Raw genomic sequence first — 15,982 nt, forward strand, 5'->3', positions numbered from 1 at the left:
CACATATACATACACATATATACATACACACATACATATGTACACACACATATACATACACATATATACATACACAGACATATACATACACATACATATGTACACACACATATACATACACATATATACATACACACACATATACATACACATACATATGTACACACACATATACATACACATATATACATACACACATACATATGTACACACACATACATATATGCCTTATATATGTTTGTTTTTTGTTGATTGTTATTAAACAAGTTTATATATTGTTTTTTATTTCTTATATATGCCTTTGACCTCTTCCTGGTCCAACACATTGTTGTATTAACTTTTACATTTACTATACTATAGATATATGACATATTACAATTGTATTATAAAATATACATGGGTTTTGTTATGCATATTTTCTAGCCTTAACGCATTACTTCTCATCTACAAAATCTTTCAGTGTAAAGGGACATGAAACACAATTTCATAATTCAAATAGAGTGTGCAACACTTTTTAGTTTACCTTTATTACCATATTTATTTATTTCTCTTACTATCCTTTGTTGAATGACCAGCAATGCACTACTGAGCCATCAATCAGCAGCTAGCTCCCAGTAGTGCACTGCTGCTTCTGAGCCTACCTAGGTATGCTTTTCACACAAGAGATACAAAGAGAATGAAGCAAATAGATAATTGATGTAAATTTGAAAGTTGTATAAAATTGCATGGTGTATCTGAATCATGAAATATCCATTTTGACTTTACTGTCCCTTTAAATGTGATGTATAACTTACTACTTGTAATATGAGACATGATGGCTCACCCTGCACTATCCATTGAAGGTACAGGGCGTGTTAAAAAATCTTTGGTAAATCTTTTTTTACCATTCACTTGCAATAGCAGATTATGCACTATACTTGTATTCTAGGCCAAATTTGGGTACCTGTTGCTTTTGTGTAAAAAGTGTACTTGCCCCACATTCTGTAGCCTAGGCTTTCTGAAAAGTGCTGCAAATTGCCTAAACCAGCTGTTTGATTTGCTGAAGATAACCCAGGTTACAGAATTAGTTTTTTTGCCTTTCTAGGGAGTGTAGGGCAAGCTAATTTTTTACACAAAAGCAAGAGGAAATCAATGAAGTGGTAATATTGGTTTAACACAACCGTCCTTTTTAGTAAGTATATGTATTTGATGCTCAGATAGATTAGCTGGAACATTAGGAGGAATAAAGAGTATAGAACGTACATATCAACTCATATTTAATTGAATTGCTGTATAAATTATCCATCATAAAGTTCTACTTTTGAAATCCTAACAGTATATTTAGAAAATGATATAGCCCCCACTGTATTGATCATTGAGGGGTGGTTCTAGACCTTATAATTAAGTGTGGCAAAAAGCCCCATATCACTTGTGGCACTTGTGAGGGTTATAATTTTCAACCACTAATTCCTGGTTTGCCTATTAAAGGGACACTGAACCCAAATTTTTTCTTTTGTGATTCAGATAGAGCATGACATTTTAAGCAACTTTCTAATTTACTCCTATTATCAAATTGTCTTAATTTTCTTGGTATCTTTATTTGATACACATACATATGTACACACACATATACATACACATATATACATACAAAGATACATATGTACACACACATATACATACACATATATACATACACACCTACATATGTACACACACATATACATACACATATATACATACACACATACATATGTACACACACATATACATACACATATATACATACACACCTACATATGTACACACACATATACATACACATATATACATACACACATACATATGTACACACACATATACATACACATATATACATACACACATACATATGTACACACACATATACATACACACATACATACACATACACATATATACATACACATATATACATACACACACATATACATACACATACATATGTACACACACATATACATACACATATATACATACACACACATATACATACACATACATATGTACACACACATATACATACACATATATACATACACACATACATATGTACACACACATATACATACACATATATACATACACACATACATATGTACACACACATATACATACACAAATACATATGTACACACACATATACATACACATATATACATACACAGATACATATGTACACACACATATACATACACACATACATATGTACACACACATATACATACACATATATACATACACAGATACATATGTACACACACATATACATACACACATACATATGTACACACACATATACATACACATATATACATACACAAATACATATGTACATACACATATACATACACACATACATATGTACACACACATATACATACACATATATACATACACACACATATACATACACATACATATGTACACACACATATACATACACACATACATATGTACACACACATATACATACACATATATACATACACACACATATACATACACATACATATGTACACACACATATACATACACATATATACATACACACACATATACATACACATACATATGTACACACACATATACATACACATATATACATACACACACATATACATACACACATACATATGTACACACACATATACATACACATATATACATACACACATACATATGTACACACACATATACATACACATATATACATACACAGACATATACATACACATACATATGTACACACACATATACATACACATATATACATACACACATACATATGTACACACACATATACATACACATATATACATACACACCTACATATGTACACACACATATACATACACATATATACATACACACATACATATGTACACACACATATACATACACATATATACATACACACATACATATGTACACACACATATACATACACATATATACATACACACATACATATGTACACACACATATACATACACATATATACATACACACACATATACATACACATACATATGTACACACACATATACATACACATATATACATACACACACATATACATACACATACATATGTACACACACATATACATACACATATATACATACACACACATATACATACACATACATATGTACACACACATATACATACACATATATACATACACACACATATACATACACACATACATATGTACACACACATATACATACACATATATACATACACACATACATATGTACACACACATATACATACACATATATACATACACAGACATATACATACACATACATATGTACACACACATATACATACACATATATACATACACACACATATACATACACATACATATGTACACACACATATACATACACATATATACATACACACATACATATGTACACACACATACATATATGCCTTATATATGTTTGTTTTTTGTTGATTGTTATTAAACAAGTTTATATATTGTTTTTTATTTCTTATATATGCCTTTGACCTCTTCCTGGTCCAACACATTGTTGTATTAACTTTTACATTTACTATACTATAGATATATGACATATTACAATTGTATTATAAAATATACATGGGTTTTGTTATGCATATTTTCTAGCCTTAACGCATTACTTCTCATCTACAAAATCTTTCAGTGTAAAGGGACATGAAACACAATTTCATAATTCAAATAGAGTGTGCAACACTTTTTAGTTTACCTTTATTACCATATTTATTTATTTCTCTTACTATCCTTTGTTGAATGACCAGCAATGCACTACTGAGCCATCAATCAGCAGCTAGCTCCCAGTAGTGCACTGCTGCTTCTGAGCCTACCTAGGTATGCTTTTCACACAAGAGATACAAAGAGAATGAAGCAAATAGATAATTGATGTAAATTTGAAAGTTGTATAAAATTGCATGGTGTATCTGAATCATGAAATATCCATTTTGACTTTACTGTCCCTTTAAATGTGATGTATAACTTACTACTTGTAATATGAGACATGATGGCTCACCCTGCACTATCCATTGAAGGTACAGGGCGTGTTAAAAAATCTTTGGTAAATCTTTTTTTACCATTCACTTGCAATAGCAGATTATGCACTATACTTGTATTCTAGGCCAAATTTGGGTACCTGTTGCTTTTGTGTAAAAAGTGTACTTGCCCCACATTCTGTAGCCTAGGCTTTCTGAAAAGTGCTGCAAATTGCCTAAACCAGCTGTTTGATTTGCTGAAGATAACCCAGGTTACAGAATTAGTTTTTTTGCCTTTCTAGGGAGTGTAGGGCAAGCTAATTTTTTACACAAAAGCAAGAGGAAATCAATGAAGTGGTAATATTGGTTTAACACAACCGTCCTTTTTAGTAAGTATATGTATTTGATGCTCAGATAGATTAGCTGGAACATTAGGAGGAATAAAGAGTATAGAACGTACATATCAACTCATATTTAATTGAATTGCTGTATAAATTATCCATCATAAAGTTCTACTTTTGAAATCCTAACAGTATATTTAGAAAATGATATAGCCCCCACTGTATTGATCATTGAGGGGTGGTTCTAGACCTTATAATTAAGTGTGGCAAAAAGCCCCATATCACTTGTGGCACTTGTGAGGGTTATAATTTTCAACCACTAATTCCTGGTTTGCCTATTAAAGGGACACTGAACCCAAATTTTTTCTTTTGTGATTCAGATAGAGCATGACATTTTAAGCAACTTTCTAATTTACTCCTATTATCAAATTGTCTTAATTTTCTTGGTATCTTTATTTGAAATGCAAGAATATAAATTTAGATGCCGGCCCATTTTTGGTGAACAACCTGGGTTGTCCTCGCTGATTGGTGGATAAATTCATCTACCAATAAAAAAGTTCTATCCAGAGTTCTTAACCCAAAAAAAGCTTAGATGCATTCTTTTTTTTTTTTTTTTTTAAAGATAGCAAGAGAACGAAGAAAAATTGATAATAGGAGTACATTAGAAAGTTGCTTAAAATTACATGCTCTATCTGAATCACAAAAGAAAAAAATTGGGTTCAGTGTCCCTTTAAATACCTTCCCCTTGCTTTATCATTAGGGTTGCCACCAGTCCCTTAAAATACAGAACACTTATAAGTTACACATGCTGCAGGGTGTGCAGGGAGGAATATGAATAGAGCTGCCCAGAAACACATGTTCCTCCCTGCACACCCTGCAGCATGTGTAACTCATAAGTGTCCAGGAAAACATGGCTGAGGTAGCAGCCCTATTTATCATACATTTTAGAAAATCATATTCGTAAAATGTTATATTGAAAAAACCACATGCTCTAATGTAATTTGCGCACAAAAAGCCTAACTTTGAATATTGCGGTTAAAGTAAATGGAGCAAAAAAGTGGAAAAAAACCTAACACTCTACTCACACGCAAACCCGATCACATATTCTCAAGTGCTCTAACCCGACATGAAAATATTAATATTTCACATTCCAATGTCTTCACATCGCATAATATGTTCTATTTTTTCATAAATACATATTTCTCTATATATTTGATGGTATTTTGCTAAAATATGTACATTATTCTCTCTCTCTCTCTCTCTCTCTCTCTCTCTCTCTCTCCACAAAAAAGTGGAGGAAAAAAAGCCAAATCTGACACATTCAACACAAAACTCAAAAAATGGACTGGACACAATTATTGGCATCCTCAATTTAATATTTGGGGGGTCGATTTATCAAGCTGTGGCGGACAGGGGCACACATATGTACCCTTGTCTACCGCAGCTCACCTCTGGCCGCTGAATTCCACTGACGGAATTCAGCATTGCACACGAACGCTATTTTGTGCTCGCGTGCAATCCCACCCCTTGCCTGTGCACTGCCAATCACGCTCATGCAGGAGCTGTCAATCTCCCCAGTTAGACAAAACCGGGAAGATTGAAATTCGCCACCTAAGAGGTGGCGAAAGGTTAGGGAAGCAGCGGTCTAATGACCGTTACTTGTTAAATATGGACTGCAGGTTCTCTTGTGAAAACCTGCAGCTATAGCTAGGCGAATGGGTTGATAAATTGACCCCTTGGTAGCACACCACTTGGAAAAAATAACTGAAATCAATCGCTTCCTGTAGCCATCAATGAGTTTCTTACACCTCTCTACTTGAATTTTAGACCACTCTTCTTTCACCAACTGCTCCAGGTCTCTCAGTTTGGAAAGGTTTCTTTGCCCAACTGCTGTTTTGAGATCTCTCCATAGGTGCTCTATGGGATTGAGATGCTGGCCAGTTCAGTACTCTCCAGCTGTATGGACTGTATTCTTTTCTTTTAAAGCCTCATTTATTTTTCTGAAAACAGTAGACTGATGGGCTTTACCAAAAAGCTGTAATTTTGTTTCGTCTGTCAACAGCACATTCTCCCAAAAGGATTTTGACTTCCTCAGGTAAGTTTTGACAAATTTCAATCTGACTTTTTTATGTTTCTGTGTCAGCAGTCGGGTCCTCCTGTGTCCCCTACCATAGCGTACATTTTCATTCAGATGGCGACGTATAGTGCAAGCTGACACATTTGTACCCTGTGCCTGAAGGTCAGCTTGTATTTGTCTGGAAGTTGATCAAGGTTCTTTATCCACCATTCGAACAATCCTTTGTTGCAATCTTTGATACATTTTTCTCTTTCGTCCACGTCCAGGGAGATTAGCTACAGTTCCATTTGCTGTAAACTACTTGACAATGTTGTGCACAGTGGACACAGGAACATTAAAGGGATAGTAAAGGTTCAGAATAATGTTATATAATTCTGCACACAGTGCAGAATTATATAGCATTATTCAGGCGGTAACTTAAAAAATGTAAAAGTATTTTCAGACTTTTTAATGAACGTTGGACTCCGCTCCAGGATCTACTGAGCAGGTCTTGAATATCCAAAGCGCTTCACGGTTTGCTGGTTAGTCACAGCACGCCCGGTCGCGCTATTGGAATAAATGTAACTCTCTCCCGCTCTGGTCTAGTAGCGGGAGCGAGCTACATTTATTCCAATAGCGCGACCGGACATGCTGTGACTAACCAGCAAGCCCGTGAAGCACTTTGTATATTCAAGACCCGCTCAGTAGATCCTGGAGTGAAGTCCAACGTTCACTGAGAATTCTGAAAATACTTTTACATTTTTGAAGTTATCGCTTAAATAAATGTTATATAAATTCTGCACTGTGTGCAGAATTATATAACATTATTCTGAACCTTTACTGTCCCTTTAAGCTTTCTGGAGATTGACTTGTAACCTTGAGATTGTCCATGCTTTCCACAATTTTTGTTCTCAAATCCTCCGACAATTCATTGCTGCTCTTTCTCTTCCCCACGCTCAAGTTGCCGGTGTGATTTCTATATTGTCAGCACCTGTTAATTGATACAGGTGAGTTTAATTACAAATTACAGGAGCATCTGACATAAATCCAGGGGTTCCAATATTTTTGGCCATGACTTTACGTATAGATATATACATTTATATATTGGAATACCTCTTTATAAATACATAAAACATAATCTGCTATGTGCATAGCATTGCAATGTGAAATAGTTACAGTACATACACAGATTAACACTGTATCAAAAATTAATATTGCATAAATATGCTTTTTCATGTTTTCCACCAATGTAGTTATATATACAATATGTGTATTTATGTGTGTATATATATATATATATATATATATATCTGTAAATACATATATACACATATAAATACATATGTACACACACATATATATGTATATATACAATTTTATGCAAAAGTTTAGGCACCCCTGACAATTTCCATGATTTTCATTTATAAATAATTGGGTGTTTGGGTCAGCAATTTCATTTTGATCTATCAAATAACTAAAGGACACAGTAATATTTCAGTAGTTAAATGAGGTTTATTGGATTAACAAAAAATGTGCAATATGCATCAAAACGAAATTAGACAGGTGCATACATTTGGGCACCCCAACAGAAATATTGCATCAATCAGAAATAACAGCCTCTAGACGCTTCCTATAGCCTGTAATGAGTGTCTGGATTGTGGATGAAGGTATTTTGAACCATTCCTCCTTGCAAAACATCTCCAGTTCAGTAAGGTTTGATGGTTGCCAAGCAATGACAGCCCATTTCCAATCAAACCACAGATTTTCAATGATATTCAGGTCTGGGGACTGGGATGGCCATTCCAGAACATTGTACTTGTTCCTTTGCATAAATGCCAGAGTAGATTTTGAGCAGTGTTTTGGATTGTTGTTTTGTTGGAATATACAGCCCCAACGTAACTTCGACTTTGTGACTGATTCCTCAACATTATTCTCAAGTATCTGCTGATATTGAGTGGAATCCATGCGATCCTCAACTTTAACAAGATTCCCAGTACCGGCACTGGCCACACAGCCCCACAGCATGATGGAACATCCACCAAATTTTACTGTGGGTAGCAAGTGTTTGTCTTTGAATGCTGGGTTCTTTTGCCGCCATGCATAACCCCCCTTGTTATGACCAAATAACTCAATCTTTGTTTCATCAGTCCACAGCACCTTCTTCCAAAATGAAGCTGGCTTGTCCAAATGTGCGTTTGCATACCTCAAGCTTCTCTGTTTGTGACGTGTGTGCAGAAAAGGCTTCTTCCGCATCACTCTCCCATACAGCTTCTCCTTGTGCAAAGTGCGCTGAATTGTTGGACGATGCACAGTGAAACCATCTGCAGCAAGATGATGTTGTAGGTCTTTGGAGGTGGTCTGATGGCTGTTTTTGACCATTCTCACCATCCTTTGCCTCTCTGATATTTTACTTGGCCTGCCACTTCTGGCCTTAACAAGAACTGTGCCTGTGGTCTTCCATTTCCTCACTACGTTTCTCACAGTGGACACTGACAGCTTAAATCTCTGTGATAGCTTTTTATAGCCTTCCCCTAAACCATAATATTGAAAATCTTTGTTTTCAGGTTATTTGAGAGTTGTTTTGAGGCCCCCATGTAGCCACTCTTCATAAAATATTTTTTATTAGATAGTGTTATTATGAGTGTAGCTTTACTTTGTAATGTATTTTTTGATGTGCTTTTTCACATTTTTTGTTTTGAGAAACAGTTAACAAGAGCTCTGAGAATATGGGTTAAAGGGACAGCCAAGTCAAAATTAAACTTTCAAGATTAATGCAATTTTAAACAACTTTCCAATTTACTTTTATCATCAAATTTGCTTTGTTCTCTTGGTATTCATTTTTGAAAGCTAAACCTAGGTAGTCTCAAACTAATTTCTAAACCATTGAGAACCGCCTCTTATCTCAGTGCATTTTGACAGTTTTTCACAGTTAGACAGTGCTAGTTCACGTGTGCCATGTAGATAAAATTGTGCTCACTTCTGTGGAATTATTTAGGAGTCAACGCTGATTGGCTAAAATGCATGTCTGTCAAAAGCACTGAGATAAGGGGCTTAGGCCTCTAGTTATGAAGCCGTCTACATAGCTGCATTCCCCGGCCCAATACGCTCTCCTAAGCTCGCCTACCATCGCCGCCGCAGACCTGAATACGTTCGCCAAAGTTATCAAAAAAGCTGTCAAGAAGCCGCTCACCAAGTACGGAGCGATGAGCAGCGGACTGTTGTTAACTAACAGTCATCGATCTCGCTGCTCATCGGCTTCTTCGCAGCTTTTTTGATAGCCTGTCACTAAGCACCCACACTAAACTACACTGTTTTACCCCCTAAACCACCGCTCCCAGAGCCCCCCACAACTAAATAAAGTTATTACCCCCTAAACCGCCGCTCCTGGACTCCGCCACAACTATAATAAATGTATTAACCTCTAAACCGCCGCTCCCGGACCCCGCCGCCACCTACATTATACCTTTTAACCCCTATCCTGCCCCCCACTACACCGCCGCCAATTCCCCTGTTCCAATCAGCCAATAGAATGCGAGCTCAATCAGCCAATCAGATTGAACTTCAATCTGATTGGCTGATTGAATCAGCCAATCAGATTTTTCCTACCTTAATTCCGATTGGCTGCTAGAATCCTATCAGCCAATCGGAATTCGAGGGACGCCATCTTGGATAACGTCCTTTAAAGGAACCTTCATTTGTCGTTCAGTCATCGGTTGAAGAGGATGGCTCCGCGTCGGCTCCTTTGAAGATGGCTCCGCTCCACTCCGGATGGATGAAGATTGAAGACGCCGCCTGGATGAAGACTTCTACCGGATGAAGGACCTCCTCTGCGCACCTTGGATGAAGATTTCGGCCCGGTTGGGTGAAGACGGCTCAAGGTAGGATGATCTTCAGGGGGTTAGCGTTAGGTTTTTTAAGAAGGGTTTGGGTGGGTTAGAGTAGGGGTATGTGGGTGGTGGGTTTTAATGTTTGGGGGGGTATTTTTTTTACAGGTAAAAGAGCTGATTACTTTGGGGCAATGCCCCGCCAAAACACTTTTAAGGGCTGGTAAAAGAGCTGGTTACTTGGTAATTTAGAATAGGGTAGGGCATTTTTTTATTTTGGGGGCTTTATTATTTTATTAGGGGGCTTAGATTATGTGTAATTAGTTTAAATTTCTTGTAATTCTTTTTTATTTTCTGTGATTTAGTGTTTGTTTTTTTTGTACTATAGTTTATTTTATTTTATTTAATTTTAGGTAATTGTAGGTAATTTATTTAATTTATTTAATGATAGTGTAGTGTTAGGTTTAATTGTAACTTAGGTTAGGATTTATTTTACAGGTAATTTTGTACTTATTTTAGCTAGGTAGTTATTAAATAGTTAATAACTATTTAATAACTATTGTACCTAGTTAAAATAAATACAAAGTTGCCTGTAAAATAAAAAGAAATATTGTAGCTATCTTAGGGTTTATTTTACCGGTAAGTATTTAGTTTTAAATAGGATTAATTTAGTTAATACGAGTAATATTATTTAGATTAATCAAAATAATATTTAAATTAGGGGGGTTAGGGTTGGTGTTAGACTTAGGTTTAGGGGTTAATAATTTTAATATAGGTGGCGGCGTTATAGGGGGGCAGGATAGGGGTTAATAATTTTATATAGGTGGCGGCGGGGTCCGGGAGCGGCGGTTTAGGGGTTAAACAATTTATTTAGTTGCGGTGGGGTCCGGGATCTGCAGGATAGGGGTTAATAAGTTTATGTAGGTGGCGGCGGTATAGGGGGCGGCAGATTAGGGGTTAATATGTATAATGTAGGTGGCGGCGGGGTCAGGGAGTGGCGGTTTAGGGGTTAATATGTTTAATATAGTTGGAGCAGCGGTTTAGGGGTAATACATTTATTTAGTTGCGGCGGTGTAGGGGGGGACAGATTAGGGGTGTTTCGACTCGGGGTACATGTTAGGGTGTTAGGTGCAGACATTTCCCATAGGAATCAATGGGATATCGGGCAGCAGCGAACATAAGCTTTCGCTTTGACTCCCATTGATTCTTATGGGATCCGCCGCCTCCAGGGCGGCGGATTGAAATCCAGGTACGCTGGCCCGGAATAGTGGCGAGCGTACCTGGTAGTAGTTTGATAACTACCAAAAGTAGTCAGATTGTGCCAAACTTGCGTTTGGAACATCTGTAGTGACGTAACCAGCGATCTGTGTTGGACTGAGTCGAAGCTTACGTGACTTTATTCTACTTTTGCCAGGCAGTAGGGGTTGATAACTAACGCAAATCAGCCTCGCCACAAATACGCTGTGGAATTCCAGCATATTTGCGGTTGACGGCTTGATAACTAGACCCCTTAGATTCAAGTTAATCACAGAAGTAATAAGTGCATTAATATCACAGTGCAAGTTATGCAAAACTGGGGAATGGTAAATAGGGTTCATAATGATCCATTTCTTTCTAATGACCCGGTGAGTCCATGGATCATCATCAATTACTGTTGGGAATATCACTCCTGGCCAGCAGGAGGAGGCAAAGAGCACCACAACAAAGCTGTTTCCCTTCCCTCAAACCCCAGTCATTCTCTTTGCCTTAGGTGCAAGGAGGAGGTAAATGTTTAGGTGTCTGTTAATGATTCTTCTATCAAGAGTTTTTTTATTTTAGAAGCTTGGGCAAGCTTGCTCTGATCTTCCCTTATGTGCTGGGTATAGCCGTACTCCACGTTAGTCTCTTCAGTAGGGCAGTGGTGGCTTTAAAGCAGTTAGGAACTTGTGGAGGATGCTTCACTGGGTTTTGCTAACATGTTGCTGCCCTGATATAGAAAGTATGAGTAGGTTTACTCTATCCTTTCTTTGGTTACAGGTCTCTGTGAGGAGTGGCATCCTCTCAAGCTTTGTAAGTCGTCCTCCTGCCGGACAGCAAGACTGCAGTTAAGGGCCTTTTTGTCTTCTTGGGCTAGGAGGCTGGCACTAAAGGGGTTAATCCCTGTCTGCTCTTAATGTGGGACATATATCCTTATGAAGGATAAGTATGGCAGTGTACAGGCACTTCAATGACATGAATGGAGACTTAGGCGTTAATCCACTTTATGGAAGGGGTTAACCTTCTATGGAGTTCAACCTGTACTTTTAAAGTCATTTTATTAACTTTTTGAAAGTTTTCTATCTATCCCTGGTACTCTTATGGTTACAGTTCCATGGGAAGAGAGTAATATTATTTCATCTGAGATAAGTGTATGATGCATTTATGTACTGCTACTTCTAGTTTTCTGTATGTTTAGCCGCCCCCCATGTGTCCCTTATGTTTTTTTATGTCAAGGACTGTTAGGAGAGCACCGTTTCTGCTGGCACTGGAGAAATGTCACACTGTTGCAGAGTGAAGCGCAGGTAGCGATGTCATTTTACACACGGGGGTAATGTAGTTTAATTCCAGTCTAGCAAAAATAAATATGGTTGTGTTTTGTTTTTATTTTTGCTACAGGAACTCCTCGACTTCATGCCATGCCGTTTTGTGCGCCCGCCCCCTTCTTCTCGGAAGTGGAATGGCGCAATTTTTAGACCTATACTGGGAGTCATGGTTGCTTGTCTGAATGAGTATGTTTGGCAAAGATCCCTCTCTCTCTCAACTTCTAAGCGCTGCAGTTGTAGAATGCAGCAGCTATAGACAGCATATAAATGAGTGCCTGTGTTTAAATAAGAGTTGACATTAGGTCCCAGTAGGGATTATATGGTCTGGGAACTCGGTTTAATAAAATTTTGTTTTATTATCAGAATTAATGTATTTGAATCATGAAAAAGGTGTATTGGTTCTGCAGGTACAATCTGTTTTATTGCACACCTGTCCTTTATTATTACTTTAAATCTTTAAAGAGCTAAAGATTATTTTTAAGAGTCTTGCGCACCTATGAAATAGTTAAATATTTATTTTTTCTGTACCTCTGGTCTAGCAAATGCTATTAAATGTGCAGATTGGTTTGAACTTCATGTCTCCCAGGATGATGCTGTTAAGGCACTGCCACGGCTTTCTCCTTTTACGTCCCAAGCCCCTATGGTGTCACATGCATTGCCCTGCAGTTCATCTCAACCTACTGGAGGAGTGTATTTGCATACAGAAATTGCAAGCTCAGGTATATTCTGCAGTATCTGTGGCTTGGTCTGTTTTCCTTTCTTACAGGGAAAAGGCAAGAGACATTTAAAATATCAGATAAAAAGGTTTCTGCTCCACATATTGCTACGCAGGTTTGTCTTCTTTTAAGTTAGTGAGGAGGATTCGCCGGTAGCTTCTGAGGCTAAAATCTCAGATATAGACAGTATAATTACTTCATCTGTTACTGAAGTGGTATACTTCAGATGTGTGCTTCAAAACCTCTAATAATGTACAGGAGGTTTTAGCTGTTTGGACAACACTGATTCCCTATCGTTGTCAACCCTTCAGAGTTTTTGTATAATTTATCAGTTCTATATTTTTCTTTCCTCTGTGGAAGTGTTCTAGACGTGCTGTGAGATGTTCACAGGAAGATATATAGAGAACCTGGAGATGTTCTCCCTGTCTCACGTCCTTTTAAGGATTCCTGTCGCTGTCTCTCTTGAAATACACAGTGTCCTTAGTAGAAGGGAGCTTTCTACTTTAACTCAGAGAACTTAGATTTCTGTGGAGGTAATCTAGTTTTCTTTCTGACATAGGTAAGGAGCTGGAGGCTTTATTGTTCATTTAGAGCAACGTCTGTTTTTTCTAGATTTGACGGTACTAGCCGCCGGGCATTGTGGCTGAAAATTCGTCAGCTGAGAAGCCTACATGTGAGGTACAGCTTTAGGCCTTTTTGTCTCTAGTTGCAGTTTCAATATTTATTTTCCTCCAAATCCATGCTTCTGGCGTTTCCTTTCAAGGATGAGATTTTGTTCGGCCTTGTTTCTGGTGTTGTAAAGGAAATTGGTGTAGTGGTTTGATCCACCGCACCTGAGGCAGGGGGTTGTGGGTTTGAACCCAGGTAAAGCTTCTGCTTCCCCATCCAAGAACGTCAAGAGAGTGGGAAGTACAATTGTGCTTCTAATGTGGCCCAATGGTTAACATGTTGGCTTTGTAATTTAAAGGTCAAGGGTAAGATTGTTTCCGAGTACAGTTTTCTCTTTCTAGTGTCTCTACAATACAGGTGTGATGAGAGACATCCCTTGGACTGGATTCAGCTCCTTTCTTGCTGGGAGAGATAGTTTTGTCCCAGTTTGGAAGCAGAGTTTAGACACTTGTCTTAAATAACTTGGGAGTATCCTTCTCCTTTAGTTCTAGAGGGCTCGTTCAGAACGAACAAGCACCTTAAGGATTTTTGTTTTTCTTGACGAGTCAGCTGTAGTTGCCTGATGGTTAGCTTAGCTGCCTAGCAAGCGGAAGGTTTGCAGTTTGAAACCGGCTGCAGCTATTTGCACTTTGAATGTGTGCTTGCAAGCTGTTAAGACCTTCTCAAGTCTGAGTTCCTTCATCCTAGTCAGACTTTTAGATCTTGGAGTATTGCAAGACAATATATTTCAGGTGTCTTCCTTCCTTCGAGGAAATTCTCTTTTAAGAGATCTTCTTTACCAGGGTGGGGAAATGAATTGGGAGAAGAGTTCCCTTGTTTCATACCAGGGGTGATTAATTTTGGTCTACTGCCTCAATTTCCTGTTTGCTACCGATTCCTTCTGATTTTGGAAGTTATGTGGGGCTAGGTCTGGTCAATACCTGGATGGGAGTCCGCTCGGGACCACCAGGTGTGGTAGGTTTGATTCTTACTGGAATCTCTATCTAGGAGAAGGAGTTGTATTTCCTTTTTCTCTCTCTGCAGTGTCTGTACATCCAACAGCGAGCTCTGGTGGTCCGGAACATAGCTTTTCCATCTTATAACCAGTAGGTTTGGAGTTTGGATCTAGCTGCAGTTGATGATACCTTAACTTTCAGTGACTCAAGGAAGGGTATTGGTCTGATGTTTATCATGGACATCATTCCCTTTGCTGAATTCCATAGAATAGAGAACATTCGGATCTGTCTCAGTAGATAGATCTAGATCAGTCGTCGAACGACTTCTCCTGGGATGGTTTCGGGAGTATCTGTATCAGGACATTCCTGGGTTATGTGTCCTCGGACACCATCCTGATAGGCTGGGAATCAATATGGGTCTGTTTAAGGCGCAGGGCTTATGAATAAGTGTCTGCTCTCCTCTTTAACAGCTTGGAGTTGAGAGCGATTTTAATGTGCTGATGTATTGGCTTCTGCGGTTCTTTGGTTCCAGTCAAATTATGTTACCTTAATGGTTTTTATCTACCACTCGGGAGGAACTCGAAGAGCCTGTACCATGTAGGAGGTGACTTGGATTGTTTAGTGGGCGGAAGCTCACAATTGTTGTCTTTCTACCTTCCACTTTTCTAGAGCGGAAGCTTTATATGGTGGTGTTCTCCAACCCCGGCCACTCTGATAGATGCTCGGACGGCTCCTTGGGAATTCAGGTTGACATTCCTGTTTTATCCGTTTGCTCTCTTCCATGAGGCATTGCTCGTATCAAATAGGAGAGAGCATCAATGATTCTAATAGCTCCTGTGAGGCCTTGTAGGATCTGG

This window comes from Bombina bombina, chromosome 6 (assembly GCF_027579735.1).
Source record: "Bombina bombina isolate aBomBom1 chromosome 6, aBomBom1.pri, whole genome shotgun sequence".
NCBI classification, from domain to species: domain Eukaryota; kingdom Metazoa; phylum Chordata; class Amphibia; order Anura; family Bombinatoridae; genus Bombina; species Bombina bombina.